The sequence below is a fragment of the Accipiter gentilis genome, chromosome 15, assembly GCF_929443795.1.
Source record: "Accipiter gentilis chromosome 15, bAccGen1.1, whole genome shotgun sequence".
Lineage (NCBI taxonomy): Eukaryota > Metazoa > Chordata > Aves > Accipitriformes > Accipitridae > Astur > Astur gentilis.
Window position 1 is genome coordinate 8,713,504 of NC_064894.1, and position 26,534 is coordinate 8,740,037.

Consider the following 26,534-nt stretch of genomic DNA (forward strand, 5'->3'; position numbering starts at 1 on the left):
TATCTGGGATTACTGGTACATATTTCTCCTGATCAGTTCCTTGATGTTGGATGAGCCTTGGCTGCTGTTGACAAACAGCTTTCACTTTGTCTCTTGCTTTTTTGTGTCAAATAGTTTTTGCAAAGTTCTAGCGTTTGAATCCCTTTTATATTTGGGATTACTGTAAGCTATCTGGGTGAAATGTAATTGCTTGCTCTTTATGGGGCAATGGACTAGACGTTCTGAAGAACACTTCAGATCTACATCTACATGCTATCAAGTTATGTGGCCATGTTACATAATTAAAAATTTGCTTTTATTTTGTTTTCTTACTCTTTGTTTTTAAAGTACCTTTCTTATTTTCATTTGTGCCTGTTCTCAAATTCAGCACTATTCACTTATTTTACTAGTTCTTTCAAATGTTCTTGGAAGGGAAGCAGTCATATGGTCTCGTTTACAAGAAAATATCTTAAAATGATCTAAGGAAAACTTATAATGGTAAACTGCTTTGTTTTTAACTCAGGCCATAAAAAAAATAATTAGAGAAGCATTTTGAAGTTGCAGGTAAACCCATTATTGTCTTAAGATGAATGGCACAGTAAGCAAGTGCATTCTATAAGGGATTTTGCAGAATGCAGCACAAATTGTTTCTGGAAGTCACGGAGGTGCTGTGACTTAGAATGCAGGATACATCCCCCAAACCTTGGCAGTATCAGCAAGCAGCTAATTGATCTTGCTGAGACTGCTGCTTTAGGTGGGTGCTCATCAACAATTATTGTGTAGTTGTATTGAATTACAGTATAACTGAGCTCCACTGCTGATGTAACGTACCTCCGCTCAGCATCAGTGTAATCAATAAAAGCGTCAACAACTGAAAAGAAGTCCTTTAAACTTTCAGTTGTTGTACAAAGCTTGCTAGCTTCACTTACAAATGATAACAACATATGATCTTTATAGTTCAGCTAAGAGAGGTGTTGATGTGATTGGTGTATTTGCTCATTTTGCATTACTTTAAAAATGGATATAAAATTGTTTAATAACATTCAAAGCAAATGTTGAATTGATTAGATTTGTGAATATTTTATATTCATACACTACATATATCTATGCTTGAATGTCAATGTTCTCCAAAGGCAAATGTGCTGCTTCTGTAATTGAATATTAGCTGGCAGTTTAAAGTTCTACTGGGGATAGTCAGTTTCTTAATATGAAATACTGATCAGAATTTGAATTGATTAAGATCAGATTTGTCTCATTTAATTTTTTTTATAGCCGATGAAACAGACTTTTACAGAGAATAGCTGACCCTCTTCTAAAATATAGTAACATGTGCAGAGGGTGTATAGTCTCTGCTGTGTCTTATTTCCTATCTAAAGAACTTTGATGCTAGGTTAGTTAAGATGCCTGACTTAAGCTGAAGTTAGGGTAAAGTTCCATCTTTAGAGGGGAGAAATAACAGACAGCTGAAGTAAACGAGCAGCACAGAACAAACCACATCATTCACAAAAACGATTTAGTAATTCTGTGTCTGGTAAGAATTACATGCTGAAAATCTCTAATTTTGAGTAAGAAGTGCTAATGTTATCTATTCGGACAACTCGTAAACGTTTACAAGAGAACACATTGTATTCAGAAGTATTTTGCTCAGTTTTATTGTTGAAAGGAGGCATGGTAATAGTAAATTATTTGTAATTAGCACTTGGAGACACTCAGGTTTGTCGATGTAGAGTCAAACAACTTATCTCCAGAGTAGACATTCATTGCCAAGTAAAGGAGTACTATTGCACTATTTCAAAGGACAGTTGTGTACTTAGGATACTCTCAGTGTTTTTAATAAGGTAAAGAATGCATTTAGAACTGAGATTAACATGCTTATCTCTGAAGGCCAGGTGTGGAGGAGATTAGCTTTAAAATGTAGAGGCGATTAAGAATTTTGCACTGAGGGCAATATCTAATAGTAGTATGACATGAGCTGTAACATGAGCAACCTATTAATAAAATGCAAATGAAGCAGAAGGAGCAGCTACCCTTTAAATATGTATACCTTTGAATATATATACACCTGTAAAGATATTTATGTACCTCTAGATTGCTATAAAATAAGGACTCACAGTTATAAATCTCAGTGAGGGGAAAATGTTCTCGCATATGAATATGTATGTGAATAGGTATTTATGGGACCAAAACCCAATCAGAATTACTATTTAATCTACCATAGCACCTTCAACAAAGTTAACATCCTGCATGATCTAGCAAGATACAGTTTTCTAGGTCTCTAGAAGCCTTAGTTTTTTATGCTTACAGCTCACTGGCTTGTAGGAGCACCTTGCAATGATGTCTGTGGAAAGGAGGAATTAAAGGCTAAAGATAAACTTCTCTTCTGAAACAACTGCAAAACCAGCCCTTTACCCATAACAACAAATATTCAGTGGGAAGTTTGTAAGTGAAATCAATCTAATTTTTCAAATCCCAACCTTAAATTATTCTCACAGAACGAATAGCATACCTTTTCAAACATTACTCACTTGATGAATGACAGTTTTTAAATCATTCATGAAGAATGAGCAGTAATGTTTTACACAATGGAGCTGAGAAATGTGGGGATTAAAAGTTTTTGAAAATGAATTAAATAATAATTCTCTCTGAAATTATGATACAAGAAGTTGAAATGGGTCTGTCAAAAATCTGACTGATTTAGTGTAATGCTATAGACAAAATGACACTTTAACAAATGAAAGTAAGCGGCTACTGCCTGAAATCTTCAAATATTAGTAAGAAATGCATTAACAACATGAGCTTGATCAGTTTGGCACATTTGCCAGATGCCTGAGTTTTCAGATATCCTGAAATAGTGACTTTGAAATCTGAATTTCCATGCAAAGCAATTACTCTAGTTCTAATCCTCTCACTAATATTACTGGAAAGAAATAGTATTGGAGTTGAGAACGGAGTCCAAAAGGAGAACTGAGTTCAGGGGAGCTCAGGAGTGTTGGCAAAGTTCAGAATTCATAAGGAGGAAAGGAGGGGACACGCAATCAAGATGATAGTCTTGAGACGGACAGATGACGTTAATTCTGGAGGACAAGCATGCGAGGCACAACAAAATAAATAAGTGTGATTGAAGCTATGATATAAAACTGCCTCTGCCCTTGACTTTACTAGCTTTGGTAATTGTATAAACTGAGAGGATTACATACATAAATATATTCACAGATTGTATTTAAAAATGAAAGAGGACTGTATCAGGAAAATATATTCTATTCTTGAGAGGTATTCTTTTATGACAGTCAGGCTTTTTGACAAATATTTTGTTATGGAGAGTTGTTTCATAAGCTTATAATTGTTTAATTATGTTGATGCTTTTCTAGACTCTAAAATTTATTTTTTTCTTCATTGAGAAACACAATTCTGGAGAATAAGAATAAGAGTAAAACATAGTTGATTAAAACTGAAAAAGCTGTTCGTAATTTTTTGCTCAGGTTCTTAAGATCCAAATTGCTACACCTGTGCCAGACTTTACAAGTGAGCAGTATTCAGCAGACATAAGAATGATCTTTTGTTTCTGAATTTTTGAAAATCAAGATATGTGCAATAATTTGCTCTGCAAATGCCGTTGGTGCTTTGATTTGATCGTGTACTGTAGCCTCTAATACTCAGTTCGCTGGAAAAGCTGATGCGGACTTAGCAGAGCAAAACATTTGAGCTGGTTGGAACCGCTGACGGTTTCGATTCCATAGCTGGGAAATGGTGAGCTACCCATTACTCATATTTCTCGTGCAAGTCTTCACCCTTGAATGTAAAGGAGAGGAAATTTCTTCTTAGCTCAAGAGTGCTAAATATTAATAGCAAGAGAGTTAAAAACTAGGATTTCCAGCTGTAAAATGTGGGTCTTTATGTTTTAAAATGAGCGAGGTCAGAGCTGTTAATCCAAGATAGACTCACTTATTTCATCTAGGCACTGAGCGATGCCATAAAATGGTGAAGTGCCGGAGTCAGTGTCTGACGCTAGTGAAGTGGGAAGAGATTTGATCTCTGATATAAACCAAATTAGTTAAAGATGCTGCTGTGCAGATAAGTACGCTGATAGTCAAGTGTGTTACAGTGGTATAAACTGTTGAACATTTCAATACCACAAAAGTATTTTTATATGTTCCTTTTACGCTGTAGCGCTTTTTGGCATGTGGAAGTTTTTAGTACTGGTTCTTTGCAGTTCTTTGGCTGGACAGTTTTTAGCTATTCCTCAGTGGCCCTCTTGATTTAAGACATGCTCTACGGTGACATCTACCAGCATGTATTGATTTATTGCACTGTATGAAAAATAAAGATATCATTTCACTATGTAAGCAGCTGTCGGGATGACCAGGGCTCATGGTAGTTGTGTACACTCCGTATGTAGTTCTGCATGTTCTTTATGGCTTGAATAACTTACATTTGGTGTTGATAGTTCTTTACAAAAATGGGACTCTGATTTTTGATTTAATTGTTGCTTGACCGGACAGTTGCCCGGGCCAGATGAACTGAAGGGGCTGGGAAGTTTTGCTGCCATAAGCTCCTGCTGCTGTCGCAAAGCAGAAGTCTCGGTCAGGCAGAGCTCCCCCCGGGGGCTGCCTTGGCCCTGGGAGGCCGGGGGGGCTGCCTTCTCCCTCAAATTGTGAGGAGGTTTCAGACAACTAGCTTAAACCAGATGCTGGCTCTAAAATAGCCAACTGAGGTTAGAAACTGCCCGCTCTAATGGACCAATTTCAGACATTTTGTTGACGAAACAGTTTTAAATTAAGTATTTTACTGTCCAAAATGCATTCTGAAATTCCTTCAGGTAATACTCAGCTGCGGTTGCTGCCGTTTCCCTCTTGGGTAATACAGTAACACAAATTTATTCAGTGGCCTCTGAGTAACAAAAACTGCTTTTAGGTGTCTTAAACCTGCCAGACCGGGGGTGCAGGGCTTGCTTTGCTGCTTCAGGGGCTGAATTGCGCCGGCGAAGGTGGGAGGGCGGTCGCCGTGCCACCGCCGCCTGCTCGGCAGAGAAGAGGGGTCTGTCCCCTTGGAGAGGTGGGAGGTGGGGGGAGATGCCCCCTCCGCTGGGGTGGGGGGCAGTTCCGCGCCGGGGAGCTTTGCCGGTCACCGTGGGAGAGCATTTTGTTCTTCAAAATATGTCCTGAGCCCTGTGGAAGTTTTGGGTCAGGAAGTCTCTTGCCTAGAGAATTCGTAGAAGGCGTTTGCCGTTTGAATTCAGAAGTGAACGTGGAAGAGGGCACGCAAAATTGATTTTCTTGAAGGAAACCTGTGATGAATGGAACACGCTGCCATGGCTTTTCTCAAGGGCTTACTGCCAGAGCAGCGGTCGAAGCAGACTGGTGGCTGTATTTGAATGAATTGAATTACGATAAACATAAAGCAAAATCAGTTGTCTTAGCTTTTACAGTTTTTGACCAGATATCACAGAAATACGAAGATTTGACAGTGTGGATGCCTATCTTCCTGTATGGCCAATATACCCGTGGAGCTGAACTGGAATCCTGCCCGAGCACACAGAAACCAAACCCGGGAGTTGTTCTACAGATGAAACGTTTTGTGCTTTAAATCCACAGTTTAGTGGGCTGTAACATGTTCAAACAGTAAAATAAGTAAAAAAAGACAGTTTAGTGCATTAATATGTTTTGTACTGTTTCTTTCACAAAAAATTTCAGCCCTAATCCTTTGTCTTGTTTATTACTGTCATCTCTCACGGAGGTGTGAGAGTTTTAAGTAACCATGGAAAGCATTTCACAGCTCACAGGACTGGAGTTGTTAATCTCTGTGCAACGTTAACCTTTCTTTGACAATTTTGAGCCAGCCCTTTGTTTACATAGTAGAAAGAATTCAGGATGGTAATTAGTGAAAGTAATAATGAAAGAATTTAGGGTGTCTTTCTATATAAATATTAGTAACAATTATGAAATACATTCCAGAGAAAATGTATGGTTTTGTTATTACCTCAGATGGTATATATCTTTGTATAGCTTGACAGTAAAAGATAATAAATTACCTCTAATTCTCTTTATGTATAGAACAAGCATATTTGCAAAATATAACCATTTCAAATAAATGTTATTAAAGCTTTATTTTCTATAAACACAGCATAAAATGAGTGCAATTTGAGTTAATTGCTACCATGTGCTCTGGTTTGTAGTAGCACTGCAGCTTTAAAATCTGAAAGCCATTCTCATGCCTATTTCATAGCATGAGATTATGGAACATAAATACAGAACTTAAATACAGGACTGTAATTTTAAATACAGATGATTAATTTTAATTCTAAATATCAGAAAAATGTTGAACATGCTATTAGTATTAGCTCTTCAGAAAAAGCCATATTTTTTAATTTAAAAAAAAACATTGATCAGTACATTGTCAACCTGAAACCTAAGTTTTCCACAGGTAAAAATTATGATATTAATTACGGTATTGTATCTGGAACTCTGCATGTGCAATTTTATTTTATTGTATTTTTTAATTTTTTTTTTTACAACTAAAGCTGTTCATAGGTTTTACAGTCAAGAACAGTTTTGAATAATACAATGGAAACTTCATGGGGCTGCATTTTTACTTTTGCCCAATAATGTAATTAATTCAGTGCAAAAAATACATTAGGGTATAATATTATAATTGTAAAAATACACAAACTGTAAAATGAAGTGCAGTCATCTTATTTTGAAATAATTTACTGAATGTGAATCGTCTGTTAGCTGAAGCTGAAACAGAAGTCTAGTTCTGTGTGCTTTATAATCTGATCTCAGTGTATAAAATCTTTGGAGCACTATAAACACATGTGTAAATGAATTGTTTTAACATTCAATTTTTATAATATAATTGCCTTGAATCATGAAACCTCAGACCTAAGATATTCCGTCAGGGAGGCAGAAATACTGGTAACAGTGAAATCCAAAAAGCATACAAGAAACAGCTTTTGGGTTTATGAGTCCAAAGACAACTCACGTGGTGTTCCTGCAAAAACTTAAGGGGGGAAAAAAAAAACCCAGCAGAAAAAAACCCAATCCTTAAATCCTGCATTATAATGTGAAAGCTCCATGCTTTTGTTGGACAGCTGAGATGGATGAATCCTAAAGTATTTTAAGATTGGCTGCTGCTCTGAATACAGTCAAACTTATACTGTTCAGCATTGTCACAGAAAAGCAGTTATCTGCAAGCCCAAGTTTTGGTAATTAAATCCTGGAAGGCCCCTTGGGTGGCTAGCATTGACTGGTGTTATTCAAGAGAAACAAGCATCGCATTTCATTTATGAAATACTCAAGTAGAAATATAATGTATCTGTCTCTCTGCCCAACATAGTTTAAATATTTTTCTTTAAGATGAACTGTAAAAGATGTGCAGACTCTTATATCTGAATGCGTCTGTAAGTGATGGCCAGATCCAAGGCAATAATGGTAGGGAATGAAGACGACAGATGAAAATTGCCGAGGACCTGGAGGAGGAATGACCATCCAATTCCACTGTTTTGGGGCTGCTAGTATTTAGTCCCTGCAAACCTATTATTTCAATCAGGCAGGAAGATAATTACATGCAATGCTTTCATCCTTTAGCAAAAAAGATAAAGTGCCTCTATTTTAGAACTGGCTGTGGATTTTTTGATGAAATGCTGTTCTGTCAGAAAACGCCAGTGTCGGATCTTTTTGCGGTTCCACCAGGCGGTTTGTCAGGGAGTAAGTTCCGTCTGTCCAGGTGGAATTTCTGGCAAACTTGGTGTTCTTGACTGAAAGTTTGATTTTCTTCCCTGGGCCGTTTCTCCGCTCTGCATTCGCAGCCGTTGCATAAAACGTGTGTATGAGGAGGAACGGGAATTGGGGAGCTGCCACCCCCAAGGTGAGCTCCCCTGGCGTCACGCTTGTGCTCCCTGCTTTGCTCTTCGGTGGCACGAGGAGAACGCTGCTTTTCCCAGTTTTACCCCTCTCTGTAGCTAGTTATTAGGGTGGTTCCGTGTCCATGTGAGTGAATTAGTCATTAGTGATGTTATGGGGTAAAATAATTAGTACAGGTCCCTTGGCCTTGAACAAAGGTGTCTGCGAGCTGCTTTCTGGTGTTAGTGCAGCGCCGTTCACTGGCCTTCCCCAGGGCACAATTCCCTATCGGATCTTGGTCTGCAGAGCGTTTAGGTTGCGGGTTCTGAGCAGGATCAGGCGTGGGACAGGGAGAGAGCTGCTAAAATGGGAATGGTTCTTGGAGCGCGGGGAAGCGGAGCTTTCAGTCCCTGCGCCGCCTGCAAGGTGGGCGACGGGCCGGCGCCTCGGGCAGGCCAGGCCGGGTGCTCTGGAGGTGGGGAGTCTGCCTAATGTTTCCCTAAGGTCCTCTGAGACCTCTCAGAACCCGGGTTTCCAGAATTCAGGACGTCAGGTCTGTTCTGTTTGTACCCGAGGCTTGTGTTTCTGGATCAGAAACTAATAGGCTTGTCCCCTTACAGACTGAAGAAAGCGTCTTTGGAGCACTCCGATAGTAAAACTGAGCGAGGCTTAAATGTGTGTTTCATTTTACACTATCTACCGTTATAATGCTGGTTTTAAACTCACTGTGGAAGTATGAGGATGAGGTTAACTTTCAGGAGGTCCCTCACTCACGCTGTTTCTCTGACTCATTGTGCTTCCACTGCAGGGAGGAAAGGAAAAATCCGTGAGGGGGTGGCCAGAGTCAACAACCACCCGTGGCGGATCTGGGTACTGGGGCTTGTATTGGGAGCGAAGGAGGCTTGAGCTTTTCCCCTACTCGAATACCTCACACATCACTTGCTCTCAATTCTCCTCGCCAAGCAGGGAGGTCTCTGCTGGCCCAGCACCCTCAGGCCAAAAGTCAGGGTCCCTCGCGCCGTCCCCCCGCTCGCTGTTGCTGGGCTTCCGTCCCTGGGCACCCCTGCTCTTCGTCTCTGTTCTACCTTCAGTTATGGGCATTGCTAACTTTGTGCATAAAACTTGGTGGTGCTATGTTTTAGTCTCTATGCGGGCTAAGAAAAGTGAGAGTTGTGTTTCTTTTTTTGTAATGAGAGAAGTATCCCTTACACAGCAAAGCATAATTGTTGTCTACGAAACTATATTGCTCGTGGAGTTTCTCCCTGCAACAGATGGACAAATAGAATGTTCAGTAATATAAGTCACCAAGTCTATATGTTACTACCAATGGGAAGTTAATAATAACCCCACGTCTTTGCAAAGGGTACGTTGCAGAAGGAGACTCCTTTCACTAGCGTAGTGATGCAAGACTTCAGTGTCACCTTAGCAAGGATCCTGACAAATGTGCCTCGCTACGTCCTGTGCAGCTGCTACATCTGGTTATGACCCAATTTATTTCTCTGTTCTGCTGTGATCACGTGGGTGAACCTTACATTTAGGAATACTATTCGTCTGAGAATAAGAAATATTGAGTATAAAAAGCTAGCATTGAATATGCTTGTGTATACTGTAGGTGTCAAGATCCAGTCCGTGGTATATGCATATGTCTGAGTCGACCTCAATGTATATTGATGTTAGTGGAATTAATGTGATTATATGCTAATAAATATATTGATGGAGTTATACTGTGTTCAGTCCCAAAGGGCAGAGGTGAAAGGAGAGAAAATGTCTCTGAAATAGGAGTTGTAACATCATATGTTGCTATGTGTGGAGTCAGCAAATTGTTCCCGTTTATTCAGAATGCTTCAAATAAGCAATTTATCTTCAGAATGTATTGAGAATGCTTCAGATGAGCAAGGAACCTGGTAAGTAATACAGAAGGAGCAATCCAGTGTTACTCCAAACTGAAATTACATTATCAGTGTTGCATTTCCAAGAGCATTTTAACAACTTCTTTTCAGAGGAATCCTGCTTGGTAAAACCAAAATTGAGAAATCTAATTTCCTTTGAGGCAAAATCCTCTAATCTTTATGTATTTAATCGCTGTCTATATTCAGAATACTAAGAAAAGGATTTCTCAAATAAACAAGCGTGACAGGATGTTACCATCTTTGCAAAAGTTATCAAGAATCTTTTACTATTACTTAATGATAGAAGTTCTCTGATTTAGCTCCGAGTAGGAAGATCTGAACTTCTCCCATTTTCATCCAGAGTTTTAAGACACTGGAGGGAAACATCTGTTTCCAAGTACTACCTGTAACATTATATACAGGCTTACACATGCAGGGTTATGAGTGTGGATCAGTGTATTCTGTTAGGCATCTTTCCTTATCAGTTAATATATTTGCATACATTCATTACTCATAGAAGGTTAAGAAATATTGTCTAACTGGATTCTGTTCTTAGGAATTGGTAATTTCCATTAGTAGCCTCATTTGGGAAGCCAGTGGGTTAACCTAAAACATGCTGAAATGAATTTATAGAAGCAACTTCAGAAGTTATCAAGTCACCTAATGAATGGTATTTTGGGGTTTTTTTATAATGTTTTTTATTACCTGCAATGTTCATTCACCTTTAAAGCTGGATGTTATACCAACTTTGAATTCCAGCAGGTAGTCCAGAAACTTGGAAGACCTGAAGACCTTTCACCATCTGTGTACTGACAACATGTTGTCCTGTATTTTATGTCCATAAAGATTTTACCAGCTTTTGCAGTTGATAAGGACTGAAAAGAGAGGGAAATATGGATGGATTTTTAAAGTAACATTGTCTCTTTTCCTGTTACTGATGGACACTCTCACTAGGTACTACGGATTTTGTATTGGTCCAGTTTGGTATTAAATAGCTTCAGCAATAATTCCGTTTAACTGTGAGCATTTATCTCATCTCTACAACTGCCTGTGTAAAGACAGCCACTGCAATGAGGTGGCATGGCTTTTAATTTTTCTTCATAATTACTTGGGTAGGATTAATCTAAAAATTAAATCTCTAATGCATTCACTCCAGGCCTCCTTCCTTGTCAGTAAGAGTAAACATCTTCAAAGGATGGCACATTTCATTTTAGAGTACATCTCCTTATGGAAAGATTTGAAACTTTTTCGCAGCGACTGAGAATTAAAGACCCAGTTGAATGTCTCCTGAAGTAACTGTTTCCCTTACAAGAACATAAATAGCATTGGACATCTGGCCTCTAGTATGTCAATGTAGATATATGGCAATTGAGATTATCCACCTGAAAGCTGCTCAGCTGTTTTGCAGTGTTAGCAGGCTGTTTCCAAGGTAGATTGCAATTATCTTGTAAACTGTATTCTAAACCACCTTAGCTTTTATGAATTTTTTTTTTTAAGAATAGTATTAAAGTTTCAATTTGCTTTTAGTATGAAATTTTTTGAGGTTTTTCAGTTAAGTCAATTCACTCCCCAAAATATTTACTTTTTAAATTTTAAACAGCTTATAGCCCTACTCTCCTGTTGTTCAGATTTATTAATTGTCCATTACCATAGTAATATTCTGCAGTTTACTTAATGAAAACCACTCACACCCTCTGAAATGGCCCATCCTGAAGGAAAATCCTAGAGTAAAGGAAAAAAAACCTGTCTTAATAGTTTTGTTTCTGTTCTCAGAGAAGCTGACTAACTTAACATGACCTGTAACAGCACAGAGAAGAGTATTTAAACACTGGTTAGAGCTGGAAAATTCAGATACCTATTTCATATTCCCATTTTTGGGGGGAAAAATCAGAAAGAAAGAAGTCTTGAAAACAGCTGTTTTAAGATGCAAACAGCAATAATGTAGAAAAATTATATCAAATAAGTAAGAAAACCTTCAAAAGATGTTTGGCTGTTGGAAACCATTGTACGCAAAATGAAAACTGCAAAGCAGCCACTTGAATTTCAGTGTGCTTTGGTCACCATGCTGCAGTAAACCTCAGCTATTGCTTGCTTTGGTCAGAGGGTCTTCTAGGCTGAAGTTGTTTATTAACCACTAAAAGCTAAGCTTTTCTTTCTCTCTATAATTTGTGGCAACCACTAAAATAAGTAGAAATATCTTGAAAAATTATATGCTGTTCAGAGAAAGCTGCTTAAACCTCTATTTCTGTAGAGCGTTCAAAATAATATTGATTTTACGATGGATAGGAAACTATGCAGCCAACAAACCCCATAATTTCTGGAGTATCCCTGAATTCATAGCAGATACAGACCATGAAAATAATGTGTTACATGTGAGCTTATTTCTGTGGCTTTTATTTTTTTTAACCAACCGCAAAAGAAGACATTTGAGAGCACGTTTCTTGTCTTGATCAAGACAAAGTACAATGTCACACGCTTAAAGCTGGATCTTCAGTAATATAAACACATGCCTGCAGTGTCTGAAGGCTTCTTTTTTATAGTTGTTAGCAGAATTGGTTGACTGTATTTCTACCAGCTGACATGAAAAATCCAGAATTAATGTAGTCACCAAATACTATAAGAAAAATCCTGTAACAATTCTTGTACCAGCTGGTTTTGTGGTTTTTTTCAACGCTGGTTTTCCATCTTTATAGCTCTGAATTCCCTCCTAAAAGCATAAAGGACTCATTTTCTTCAGTTACTGTATTCTGATAAAAATTGTTGTCAGGCTGATGTTTTCTTAACCTTAATTTGTTGCTGAATTTGATGGGCTTTATATGGCAAGAGTACGTTGTGCCAGATTAACCTGAAAGATTAGATCCTGACATTACGAAATCCTGACAGTACAAGAACTGCAAGGTATATGATGAGGAGACTGGAGTATACTGGGCTCTCAAAAATGTTACCAAGTTGTAAGAGGCTACTAGTAACATTTCTGAAAACTTGGTTAGATCTTAACACTTTCTTTAGTTTCTTAGTTACAAAAACCAGAATTTGTGAATCATAAAGTCAGGCTATTGTTAAGACAGTAAAAATGAGAATCTTAAAATGAACCTGGATGATGTTGGGGGTCTCACATGGAGAAACAGAGTACAGTCTAAGTGGGCGAAGTACAAGGTTATATAGCTAGGAACTAGTAACTTTTTTTTTACATAAGATTATAGCTTAGTAGTTGGGCAAAAGAGGAAGAGCTAGTGTAGCAGTTACACAACTGAGCACAAGGTATCACCAACATCATGGAGTTGGTTAAAAAGACAAGTGTGTTTGGAGAGGCCCTTACAGTAGAAATAGCAAGTACTTTATTGTAGAAGATAAGTGGTAGCCATCGCGTGTGGAATATTGTATATAAGTGTGGTCGGCTAGTTTTAAGAAAAAAACAATGAAACCAGACGACGTGAGTGAGGAGCTGCTCGGGTAATCGGGAGGTGCGGAATGTATGAAAATAGCCTGAAAGCACCTGCCTTCTTCCCACTGTCAAAATGAAGGCTACAGGAATCTAAGTGCTGTTTATAAATTTACTGGAGAAATGAGCAAAGGTAACCAGCAGAAAAGGACCTATTTTTCTAAAGTAATGCTGAGGAAAAATAATGTATGAATTAATTTAGGCTTGAAATTAGAAAATGGGTTTTAAGATCACCTGCCATACAGAAGGAGTGGGGATAAAAACCAACAGTAACTGCAATATGACTACAGTATAGTATAATACATGATCAATTTATGATAGAAACTGTGGCGTTCTATGATGGCAGATTCTGAGACCTCATCAAATCTTGTGTCTTTACGCTTTCTCGGAAGTTCAGGAAAGCAAAACAGTTCAGCTGGGCATGGCCTGGTGGTCTCGTTTATCGAGGGGAAATCAGACACGTGGGCTGGTGGGAGCAGGATTTGCCCTGACTGGATAACCGTCGTTTAAAAATGTGTCTTGGTTTTGTGGTTGCACAGCTGGAAGAGCACATCAGTGTCAGTGCACCTAATCCCTGACTTCTGCCATCAGTGGTGACTTTATGTGACGGGAAATGTGATTTGAACAACGGTGGGTTTGGCCACCAGCAAAGCAAATGGACCTAAATAAAAGCTCAGACTTCCACAGAATTCTGCTTTTTGGTTTCTCTCTTTATGCTTCCTCTTGTATATCATATATCACAGTCTCTGTGATTGCAAATGGTTAGAGTTTATGCTACTGTATAATTACACTACTGGATACAGGGCAAAACAAGAAGCCCAATGTGCTTCGAAAAATATGTTATATATCGAAAAAATCAGCTGACATAGAGACCTTTAATTCTTAAATGATCCTGCTTCAATATAATAGCTGTGGATTTTTTTTTTTTTTTTTTTTTCCAGGGGAGGAAGGTTAAGATGCCTGTTTACTGATTAGCTTCGCAGAATCAGACCTTGTCAATAGTAAAATAATCTTCATTTGCACTATAGTTCTATTTTATCTTTGCGATATTGAATGCCATTTGTTAGTGATCTCCTGTAGAATGCAGCTTGTGTTGATAGATTAATCTCAGCAAAAATGTTACTTATTGAATAAACTGAGAAAGAACTTCCTAATGTACTTACATGAGGGGAACATTTTTATTTTTACTGTTTAGCAGTCATATAGGGGGGAAAGAAAATCTCAGCTTGCAATGAGTTGCAATTTCCTTTTTGCTGTATTACCAATGGCTTATTTTTACATTTCATTCATGGCAACTGTCCTTTGAGTGCTAACTGTGTGTAATTGAAAAGAAGAAAAATTGTGCTAGGTGCTTCATTAACTAAGGCAGCTGTGTAGGTATTTTCCTTTTCACTCTGTTTCTTCATTAGGAAATTTGCTATACAATTGATAACATTGGTGGAAGAGATAGACTAGGTTATGTAAAAGATTTATAGTTTTGGCTGTAAAGCAGAAAGTTTGCTAGTGGAGTGAAAATTAAAATTTCATAATTGATTTAGTGTAAAAGTAAAGTACACATTATCATTTTAAGGATGAAATTTATTTAAACAGTCATTTCTAAGACCAAGTTAAATACTTGGGCTTAATCCAATGAAAACTTAAGTGAGACTCCTGGAATATACAGTTAACCTCTGCCATTATGTTTTTCTGTTGTATAAAAATAATTAATTCTGTTACCTGTATTTTGTTCTTCAGTGTTGCTGGATATTTCATAGGTCCCATGCATTTGTTTTTATACATGTACTTCATTAACACTTCAAAATCAGGTGAAAAATTTCGAATTCTTAATTCTGGGATAAATGTAAACTAAAATTTCATAGCCTCTGAAATACATTATTCCTGGTCTTCATTTTTAGACCAGTTTTTAAATTAAGAGATGTAATTCTAACTGTTTAGGTAGTTTTATTAAACATTTTAAAATGAAAGTGTTTCATTTACAGTACATTTCTTGGTCTTTTGTAACAGAGTTGCATTAACTTTTTATAGCTGGGAAAATTAATAAAGTATTAATTTTTTCTTTTGAGCTTTTGGTTTGGTTTTGATTTTGTTTTTCTTTTTTTGCTTTCTTTTAGGTTTTTTTTGGCAATTCTTCTTTACAGTGGAATAGCAGTGTAGCCTGTTTGTGTGAAAAGTAATGTAGTGAAAAATGATCACAACAAAAAAAAATAAATACATCTCTCTAGCAAAGAAACTAATTATTGTAAGAAAGTTGGGCCTAACTTTATATAAAGATTTGAAGTTTGTATGATAAAATAATTCTTTCATACTTTTCGAGTCAGCCTGTGCCCAAAAGCTCAGTCTCCAGTATAGTTCATTCAGTGTTTCTGAGTATTTTTTGCATAAACCTTTATACTTTCTGTAAAAACTCACTGCATTTCTCTCCGATTTTTTACACTTTTTCTGTAGAATAAAAATTGCCTCTCTATACTTACCAGTCAGCTTTCCTAACAGTTACTTTTGCCATTGTATGAGAGGGTATTTAATATAGGAGTTGAAGCTTTGCACTAGAATTCTTCCACCTGTGGGTTTGAATCATCAAGCAGCTTCCTATAAATTAAATACATAAGTAAAATGGCAGCTTGGTTTAAAGAATACACTATAAAATTCCTTATACTTCTGTTTTTAGTAATCTTAATATTTCTCCCCTGCTCCAAGTCCATTTTACAAAGACGATAATGTTAAAAAACGCTGTGGAAAAATCCTAGGTAAGCCCCAACCTTTTCATGGATGGACGGGATAATTCCTTTGTACTTGCCTCTGCCTGGCCACGCTGTGGGTTTGCGCTGGAGAAGTGTTTGGTGACGGTCAGTCAGAGTGACAGCAGCGTTCTCACTGTGCTGTCCCAAAGTGCTTCGGTATAAAACGGGAGATACGCTGGTTTAAATTGTTTAATAACAGCGGTTGCAATTGCATTTCCTTTGAATTGCGTTAGTGTGTGTTGAGTGAAGTACTTCTGTGAGGGTTTTACTGTGCCAGATACGTAGATTGACAAGGCTGCCTTTGCAAGAATCTCTCAGCTGCCGAAACAGCTGTAAAAATAAAAATACCACTCACTGGCTATTAAAACTCTGAACGGCAAATCCTTCCCGTCACTTCTGGCATGCTGAAATTAACCAGGGGATGTTTTTGCAAAATAATTAAATAAGTAATTAGGATGGTAGGTGGCAGAGGATGATCTAAAAGTATAAAATCTGATTATATTGGTAGGATATTTCTAGTGTTGTGATTAAAAGGTGTAGGTTGTAATTAAGAGGATGATCCTCACTTTAAAAGCTTAACAAATGTTTAATATATTGCTCAGTCATGTGGAAAAATGACTTGTAATCCACAAATGTTTTCACATATGAATAATTTTACACAGGCACTTTCGCTCCATTGATTTCACTTGGATTATTCACCTGTGTTAACATATATGTAACAGCTGGCAGGATCCTTGACTGAACAGATGAGTTAGTAATGCCAAGTAACTAAATAAAGCAAGTATCTTCAGATATTCGTGGGTCTGGGAAGTCATTCTAACTGTCTGTGGGGCTTAGGGCATGCTTTTAGAAAACGTGTGGGTCCCGATGCAAATATTCATAATTGCCACTTCAGGAAAGTAAACTTGGAATATCCTATAGAATAACATAATTTGTAGTGAACGTGCTGTAAGGTTGTTTGCTACTTTACAGAATAAATAACTTGAATTTGAAGAATTTTGTTGTATTTTGGGTATATATTGTATAGCATATGTCATTTGTGGGAAACACCTTAGATTGTTTCAGTTACAGTGTAGTAATAATTGCCTAGGAAAAAATAGTGTTTCTAGCACTTGTAGTGAAAAGAAGGGAAGGGGTCATCTAATGGATTACCATTAAATATCAAAAAAATCCTACTTGCCAAAGAACGTCGTTAGGGTTCATTTAAGGCAGTAGCGTGTTCTGGCAGCCTGGAAGTCCTGTTGCATCCTCTCGAGCGTATCTGTCTTGTGCCGTTTATCTTGTGGAGAAGAATCATCCTGGCTGCTGGACCTAAACAGTACAAATTATACATTTACTGGGAAGAACTTAATTTCTGTCAGTGTGTCATTCTGAATTGAATATTATTTCAGTTCTGGTCCTAGACTCCACCAGGTTGGATTTAAAATGTGTAAAAGTTTCATGGAAGGGCTTAGCCTTTTGCATAAAACATAGGATGGGATGGGAAGAAATGAAAATTATTTTTTATTTGTTTGCCTCCTCTTGTGGGAAGGATAAGCAGTTTGGTTTGTGGGGTTTTTTTTTGTTTTTTTAATACCTTGGGAATGCGGTGCTGATTTTTTTGTGCAGTTCTACCAGCAAGGCGACTAAGCTACTGACGAAGGCTCTAATCCCAACAGCTTCAAGTTAACGCTGTTGCTGTGAATGTTTGTTGGAGTGGTTGTGTTGTAAACTTGATAAAAATTTAAGAAACAATATCCATCTTGCATTAGGTTGTTAAAGATTCTTCTGTTCATTTGTGAAGCTAGCCAAAATGAAATTTGAAGACAATCTTCAAACCCTTGCGTGAATGAGAACTTAGAGTGCATCAGGCAGCCATTGCTAAGATAGCTGGTGTTGTCTTAAGCAATGCAACCAGTGAAGTTCAAAAGAAAGGTAAAATAAGTAAGAAATAAAATATTCTTGAGTCCATATAAAAGTCTTCAGTGTATAACAGGGTTATGTTATATAAATGAATAACTTTGAGACCCTCTGTAAAATCTAAGACAGATAAACATGTCACTTGGTGTCTCCTGTCAGCTGCAAAATGTTGAAGCTGGAGAAGTTAGTTTCAGTTCTCCCTCTTGGAAACTGCAGAACCTTTTACATTCACCGTGAATATTTCATAAGCAGTAACGTTATTCTGCCTGTAAGCAGTTCAATGCAGCATAAGTGAAGGAGAGAAGGTATGACTCCCCCAAAACAATGCATCTGGGTTTTAAAAACGAAATTCAGCTCACAGCGAGGTGTCTGTCCTGAACTGCTGGTCAAATCCTCTTTCGGAGCGTTTACAACTCCAGAGGTACAAGCGACAACGAAGACAACATTATCCTCATTTGTTTTACTTGTCTAATTATGCGCAATCCTTTCTGTGAAATGGAAGTAGTGAGCTTCACAGGGTAAATTGGTCATTTTTTTAATATAAAGAAATTGCAAGTGGTCTGGAAAAATATGCACCATAAACATTTTTCAGTGACTTGAATTAAAACATACTTTCAGTGTCATTAGTTTCATCAGCTGATGATGTGCCAGGAGCAAAACACGCAAATACATATCTGCACTGAAAGTCAACTGAGTATGCAGGATTACAGAAAAATAACATATGGGATGCTCTAGATACTGATTTTTCAGAAAAAAGTGCATTTAATATTTCAGTCAACTCGTGGATTCTTTACTTCTACGTGACAGAAAAAGCCTGTATTAACAGCATTAGCTTGCAAGACTGCTGCCGGTGTGTAGCTACCCCATAGCTGCTGTAGTGACCTAACATCGTCTTATAGGACTGGAGTTAAAGCCATAGCACCAAAACTTCTATCCTGCCTGAAGAAAGCAGTTTCAGAAATACTTTATTTACTACATAGGAATGTTTGTATTCTTACAAGTCTGGGTTACTTCCACTTGTATTATTTTCATTTTACATTGCTTGCAGTTTACACGTCTTGTTGTTCAAATTCCTTGAACATTTATTGGGAAACCTTTAAAGTATATGGTATTTAGTAGAAACACATTTTCAAAAAGTGTGTATGTGTCATATAGAAGGAATTTATATTAACCTCTCACCATCCTCCCCACCCAATCCTATGTGTTTCTTTCGATGAAGACAACATTTAAAGTACACATGCACTCCCTTTCTTTTCTAGTAAAGATACTAATACAGATAATTCATATATCAAGCTTTTTTAAATTGCGACGAGTATCATAATGCAGCATCTCATAGATAATTTAAAAAAGGTTTAAGTAATAAAGTATGTAAGTATTAAAACAGGATTAAGAATTACTCTTAAAATGTTGCATTATGTTGTATTTGTCTGTATTCTAAAAGTGCTGTGGTCAGAAATATATTCACTGCTAATACATTCAATGCTTGTGATTGAAAATAGCTGAAGTAAATTCTTATTTTAGCATGATGGATTTAAGAGGGATGTGAATTATTTGGAAATACTTTTTTTGTTTTTATGTTACAACACTTCATCTTTTGTATAGTAAATTTGACTTCATGTATAAATTGTTTGATGTGATTCAGTACTATAAAGCCAATATTTACCATTAATTGCTTTTTAATTGTTACAAGCCAATGAATTACAGAGAACAGACTTTTTTTCCCCCTAAGTGCTTCTTTATTTTTTAATTGCTGGTGTATTTTGTAAGTAAAAATATTATCTGCTTGGTAATCATAAGATAAATAATTTTAGCAATGAACTATTTCTCTGTATTTGACAAGACATTAATTATGTAAATTCAAAAAATTGGTAACATAAAATGTATCATTGCAAGCTGTGCTAAGTTATAAAAGGATTGTTTTAAAGTGATCTCAAAAAGGGGAAAACTCTGATAGAAGTTAAACCTTTACAACATATAACTGCAGAGCTCTCTGAGGAAAAATTGTATCACTATTGTAACTATCAGGAAAAGTTTTGTAAAAGTATTTTAAGATGAATATGGCTAAGCTGTTGGAAAAAAATGCGCCTTCAAAAGAGAGAGAGAGATATCTCAACTTGAAAATATCTCATGGGTGTATAGTACATATGTAGCTCATAGAAGCCACTATTCATAAGAACAAAATATATGTGTGTTAGAGCAAATTCTGTTTAAAACTTGTAGCATTTGGTCCTTACAGCTGTCAAGGAGAGTACTGTGCTACAGTTGTGAGATATAAGAAAACTGCAGATGCTTGACTTTTCTGTTATTGAAAGTAAACTGTTCAAATTGGACATTTTTTTAAAGCAGAAACCAAAGAAAAAGACCTTTAATCTATATTTAGTGTCAGCTTTATTGCATGAAATCCCCTTTTATAAAATAGGGTTTGATTGACTACCCCTTTGGAAAGCTGCTTGTGAAAATCTTTATCTAAGCTTTGACGTAAAAAATAGGTTTTGTTGTCAATGAGATGATCATGCTCGTTACTAAACTATAGTAGGATTCATCTCTTTCTTATAATAAAGTGTAATTTACAGTTGAAAAGCCATCTGAGGAAGTACTAGATAATATAAATGTAACAGTCATCTGTAAAGTGATATGGAATAAGTTTTCTTAACTGTTTGAGCCCCACGCTTTAATTTATGACAACAGCATAAATAAATCAGAATAAAAATATCAGACCAGAAAGTGAAACTCTAATGTGGTAAGAGTTTTCTTTCTGAAAAGTCCTTCAAATATGTCTGTGGGTTTTTTAAATTTTATAATCTATAGATGGCAAAATTCAGAGTTCTAACCGACAGAAACCACAACTGAATTAAACCTTTGCACCTAGTCACCGAGTTCCTGGGTCTAAATTTTGTAGTTATTGTCAGCAGAAAAACAAGTAGTCTTGCATGAAAAATGTTCCTGCAGTTCACCTTCTGTAATGGACCTTAACCTTATGTTTAGTCGTCTTTTTATCATGATAGCTATAATACCAAAAGAAATATTAAAATTTCTATCAAGCTCTGCCTGTTCATATTAGTCTTTAAAATCGACATTTTTTTTGTCATCCTACAGAAAGCAAATTTCTCTACTGAAAAAAGGAGTTGTAAAATCAGTGTTCTCATACAGCAACTCCGTAGTCACGTGATATTCTCGTAGCTCTTAATTTTTTTGAGTACCTATAGTGTTCCAAAATAAGAATAGCATGGGAGAGACCCCTGGGACATAAAATGTTGCAGAAATTATGCATTTTTAATCTCACCTGAGGGAGTATTCTACAGAGTAGTAGAATTTAAAAATATAAAAAAATATTTCCTTTTTACTGATTTTAATCCATGTCAGTCAGAGGGGGAAAATTAAATAGATCCAAAAGATATGACAGTAAAGAGAATAAGACCAAAATAGGATAATTAAGGGGAAAAGTATCAGTTTGGAATTGTCTGTCTTGCTAGCTGCACATTAAATAGTGTCATTTACTGGTACTTACCAAAGTGTTTGCATATGGAGGTTTGTTTACGATGAATATGTAGGTTGATAGAAATTCCCTTCAGAGGAAGGATGGTCTGGAGCAATAAACTCTTCAACTATTTTCTTCTTGGCCAGATGCCTACAAGCACTTCCCCTAAAGTGCAGACCAGATTGCTTTATTTTTCTATACGTTGCGGAAGGATGAGTAATATTTTCTTTCAGTAATGCCCAATGGTGGGTTTTTGTTTTCTTACTTTATCCTTTTTGTATAATTGCATATGTCTATAAATGCCTGCAATTCTCAGTTGTACATGTTTTTAAGAGTTTTGCACTCAGAACACTGATTTAGGAATGAGTACCTGAATCTTTGATAAGAGTAAAATGTACACTTAAATAAAGCTAAAATAAACTTGGATGAAGTTTTCCATATTAGCATACTAGAATATTATAATCTGGGGAGATAGAGGGCATGTACCCAGTACTAGAGGATGCATTTCAAATATGATCATGCAACATCTAGCAAGTCCTTGGTTTTAGCATCTATTCTAAAAATCAAGGCATAAGATTGTTTTGAAATGGTGCGTGTGATACATTTAGCCGATTGCTGTGAATTTCAAGAACAGATTTTTAGTGGGACCTGTGCTCTTAATTTGTTTTGAAAAGTCTTCCTAAATGTGTATTAAGCATCAAATGTTGAGGTGAAATAATGTGACCAATTGAAATGCCTTTATAGAATATAATAATGTGTTTTCCAGGAATCTTTGAGTGGAATTCAGGCAAATTAAGGTAATTGGCAAAGGTCATATTGAATATCTGAGGCCAGAATTTGACATCTGCAGTTAGGAAGAACGACGACTTAATGTTTTGTCTGAATTTTTTTAAATTAAGACAATTTGGATATATTAGGCTAATCACTATATCTGTTCCCTTAGAAGCATTTTTTTTTTCTAACAAACCAGTAATTTTTTACTTCAGTTGAATTTTGGAAGTTAGTGGATATTGTACTAAATAAGTATGATTTTTTCATACTGATTTTCAAAACTGAATTTAAAACGTTTTACACTGAATCAGAAATCCCATGCCTATTACTTTCCTTCCCAAACCATTTAATTTTTAAGTTTTTTTCCTGAGGTCTTTCCTTGAAAGATGTCAAATTGTTTAAACAGTGTCCCTGAAATAGGCAGGAGTTACCGAAGGCTGTAAGCTTCCATTCCCCGATTGTGCAAGAGCACTTTGGGCCAGTACCAGCCCTTATATGCCCAAGTAGTATGGAGTAAATCCACTTAATTTAAAATTTTGATCTTCTATCGCTCTTTTAAATACTGTGGTAGACTTTTTCTGATAGGCTTGTACACTGGATGTCTGCTAATTAGTCTTAAGAAGAGCTTGATGTTGAGTGTTTAATATTCTCACTCACGTTTCTCTACAACGTGGCTGCGCAGGTGCAAGTAGTTTGGCACAGCAATATGTACAGCAGATGTGGCAGCATCATGTTCAGGATGAGGTGGACTCGCGTTTCTCCTACAGTCTAACTTTTAGCAGCAAGCGCGAACAAGAATTCGTGTAAGGCAGGCTATTGGATGGGCTGATCACTTAAGTGCTCTTCAAGCTCAAAAGGGAAGATCAGTTAGAAATATGTCTATAGACTATATAAATTTTTTTATATTAGGATATAAATCTTGCGAACACTATGATTTTTCAAAATGTAATGCCATCTAATGAAGAATGTAATCTCATTTGGTCAGATTACAGGTATTAAGTTAATGCCATCAAGCAGGCAGTTTCATATTCTGTAACTTTGAAAGTTTGGTTTGATTTGGATTTAAATGACACAACTGAATATATCATCCCATAAATTAGAACTTATTCCAGAGATAAGTTAAAATGCCATGAACTGATAAATTTCATTAGTTGTGTTTTAAACAAAACTGGCTCCAAACCTGATTATATATTGTTATAAGCAAAGACCTCAGTCCTAAAAAAGACTTGCTGCATACTTAGATGTACCCAAAGCACAGCTGGTAAAGTGATAGTATCTTCTATCAAACCATTTTACATGGTTGTAAAAATAAAAAAAGAAAAAAAAGAAAAAAAAAGACATGATTTCCCTCTAAATCATCTTATTAAGATATTTTCTTAAGCTTGTTTTCTGGGACTGCGTATGTGTAAAATGTGTGGATTTGTGATTTTTTTGTTTTTGTGGACCAAATACTTAGCTTATGGCAGGACTATCAATGTGAATCTATGAGTAAATCTAGGTATCTTACTATGAGCATGGTGCAAGTCATAAAAACATTAGCTTTATTACATTTTGAATGAGAACCGTGATGCTAAGGTCAAGTGTTTGCCGCACTCTTAGCAAGATCAAGGCTCTTGTCTCCTTCCAATACATCTACACTGTAAAGTAAAAGTGCATTTTCTTGATTGCTTTCAAATAACTTATCCTGATGATAATTTTATACTCCACCTTCTGGATTATGATTTTATTTCCACTCTATTAAAAAAAAAAATCTTAAAATCTTTTATTGTTTACAATTTGCTTTTATCAATATTCTTGCAAATATTGTCAGTAAATCTGCCAAATAATGTCAACTGAATCATGTTCGTTTTGCTAGGTCTGCAGCATTTCTGTTGTTACTGTGGTCATTGACATTGAGAGACTTACTCCAGTAAGTTCCATAACCAACACATCAACTGACCTAATCCTGCATCTGTAAAACGTATGCATCAATAACGTAACTATCCTCTGCATAATAACATATACATGTCTGTAGGATTTACCCATGACTTTCGGTATGGCCGGTAAGGTAAAAAATACATCCTAAGATGATCTTAATAATCAGGGGTTGGACTAGATGATCTTTGGTGGTCCCTTCCAACCCAACCCATTCTGTGATGGTACTCTAAAAACTTTAAGCAGCTTATTCAGTGTATTGTTATACAAATTTTATCAGTTTTGCTAGGAAAATTACTTTTTCCGTGCTTGACTATTACAGTGTGAAATTCTGTGCATGGCACTATTACAGTCAGAGCCATTTGTGTGTGAATCTTTGTGAAACTGTGGTGATTTCAGTCAGATAGTGGGTAAGTAGAGACTTTCCCTCATGGATTTGGCTGGTGGCTTGGGTCTGGTTTTCTCTGCCTCTGAAGTATTTTACTTATACAGTGTAATAACTTAGTTAAAAATCTGCAAACACACGCCCTTACCTCTAGAAAAATAATAGTAAGAGAGTTACGTTTGTACAGATACACACAGAAAGTAGCTCAGACTTCAGAGTTCTTCCACCTTTATCGGGTTGTCATTCTTGGATGGTATCTGACAAAATACACCACTGCTCATCCCAGCTTCACTCGTGACTTCCCCACCGAGGCAAGGGAATCCATGTGACTCTCTGGAAGCTGTACAAGTTTCAAAGCATAGGGGTATGCTCAGACTGAAGCCAGTTGCTGAGTGTTAAAACCACAGAAAGGGTGCTTGTAACAGCTGGTTTGGGTTCTGCCTGAGTCAAAATAAAAAAAAAAAAAAAAAAAAAAAAAAAAAAAAAAAGTGGAGTTTTAGAAAGTCTTATGACTTAATTTTTATTATGAATTAAATCTAATAGCAATAGCATTAATAAGTATGCATGCTTGCAACTGTTCTGTATGGCATGCGTGTACCAGCTGAGATTTACGTTTACAGCCAAGCCTGGGGGGCTCCCTGAGGGCAGGAGAGCACCCTGCCTCCCAGTCACGGATAAAATTTCCCTGGCTGCTGCTTGGGCTGCTGAAGGTGCAGTGCTGCTCTCTGCACGGATGCCCAGTGTATGGGGAATATGGCAGTAAATATTTTCAGTGAAACTAATGAACTTTCTCTCCAAGGTTCGTGTGGGATGAGCTGTTATCACAGAGCTGGTTATGATGTAAACCAAAGGTCTCTCCTAGGTAGCGGTCCTGTGTCAGGTACTCTGAAACACCAATGCAGGACTGGAAGGCTGTGGGTCTAGAATATAATTGTATGTTTTGGTGTAATGAAATTTCACAGGTGGTCTGGGCAGTCAGTTTTGGGATGGTCCGAAAGCTATTGCTTTGTCCTTTTGGGCAGTCACAACATGGGAACCAAGGACTGTTAAGTATCAAAAATATCCTTGCTAGCAGGTTGGGGTAGGGCATCGTGATCTACCTCATGGACGGGTAAAGGATTTAATACACGCTGCTTCCCAGCATTTTGTCATAATGTGAATCTTTACAAAGAAAAGCAAAGGAGTGCCTGAAAGCGGAGCTCAAAAAGTCTTTATATTGTTTGCATATATTATTACCTCAGACCTATTTGGACTCTGAAGTTTTCTAGGTGAATTGGTTCGCTGTTAAATGTCATGAGGCTGTGTGCGATCACACAACATCTTGGACATTTTACGTCCATCTGTCTTTCAGAAATCTGCCACTTCACAATGCACCAAAGTGGTAGCTGGAGCAAAAGGTTGTAATAATCTCAGTATGTTATGAGTACCTTCTACGCTGCCAAATACTGTGATGTATAGAAAGCGCAGTAAATTAGAGTTAGGCTGCCATGGACTGCAAGGCAACGTGCATTCAAAACAGTTCATCAGTCTGAGAAAATACTTAGCACTTTGCTGCAGAAGAGCATAGCTCTTTGACTGTTTTCTTTGTGGGCCTGGTGAAAGAGGACTGGTAGATAATCCTTCACCTTCCGTTTTGCGGAGCCGAGTACAGGGGAAGTTGGCCAGGACGTCTCAGTTGCTGCGGTCCATGAAGGAGAGGCCAGGAGGAGACAGGTTTTGTCTCTTCATTTGTCTGCTCTGGAAAGCAAATACATATGCCAAAGATCTGGGGAGAAAGGGAGCTGATAATTAGCATCAGCGTCAGTTTGATCTGGCAAAGTTATTTCTGCATCTGCTTCTTGCAGATTCTCGTGGTCCGTGCCATCACTCTGGTACCTGAGAGTGGGAAGATTGAAAGCCCGCTATTTATTTGGTAACGTTACACATAGTTCCACAGGTTACTTCCAGATTAATATGGTGTATTTGTAATATTTTTTACCCTACTAGGTTGACTAAAGAAACTCTCATAGTCGTTGCCAAATCCGATTTCCAAACAGAACACGAGTTGAGGGGTTTTGTGTAGAGCATGGATTTGATTCAAGGGTTAGAGATATGCAAATCCACTTGAGTTCAAATTCATAATTTCCATAACTGCTTAATGCTTCTCAGACAGTCTTATATCATCTAAGGGTTCAAAGAAGTTTGAATATGATGTTCATGTA

The 26,534-nt window shown here is 37.0% G+C and overlaps 1 protein-coding gene across 4 annotated transcripts in view; it reads left to right on the forward strand.

The window, feature by feature from the left end:
• The window catches only part of BCKDHB (branched chain keto acid dehydrogenase E1 subunit beta), a 132,717-nt gene that overhangs the window by 100,199 nt on the left and 5,984 nt on the right, over nt 1-26,534 (forward strand). The gene's annotated exons all lie outside the window — the stretch shown is intronic.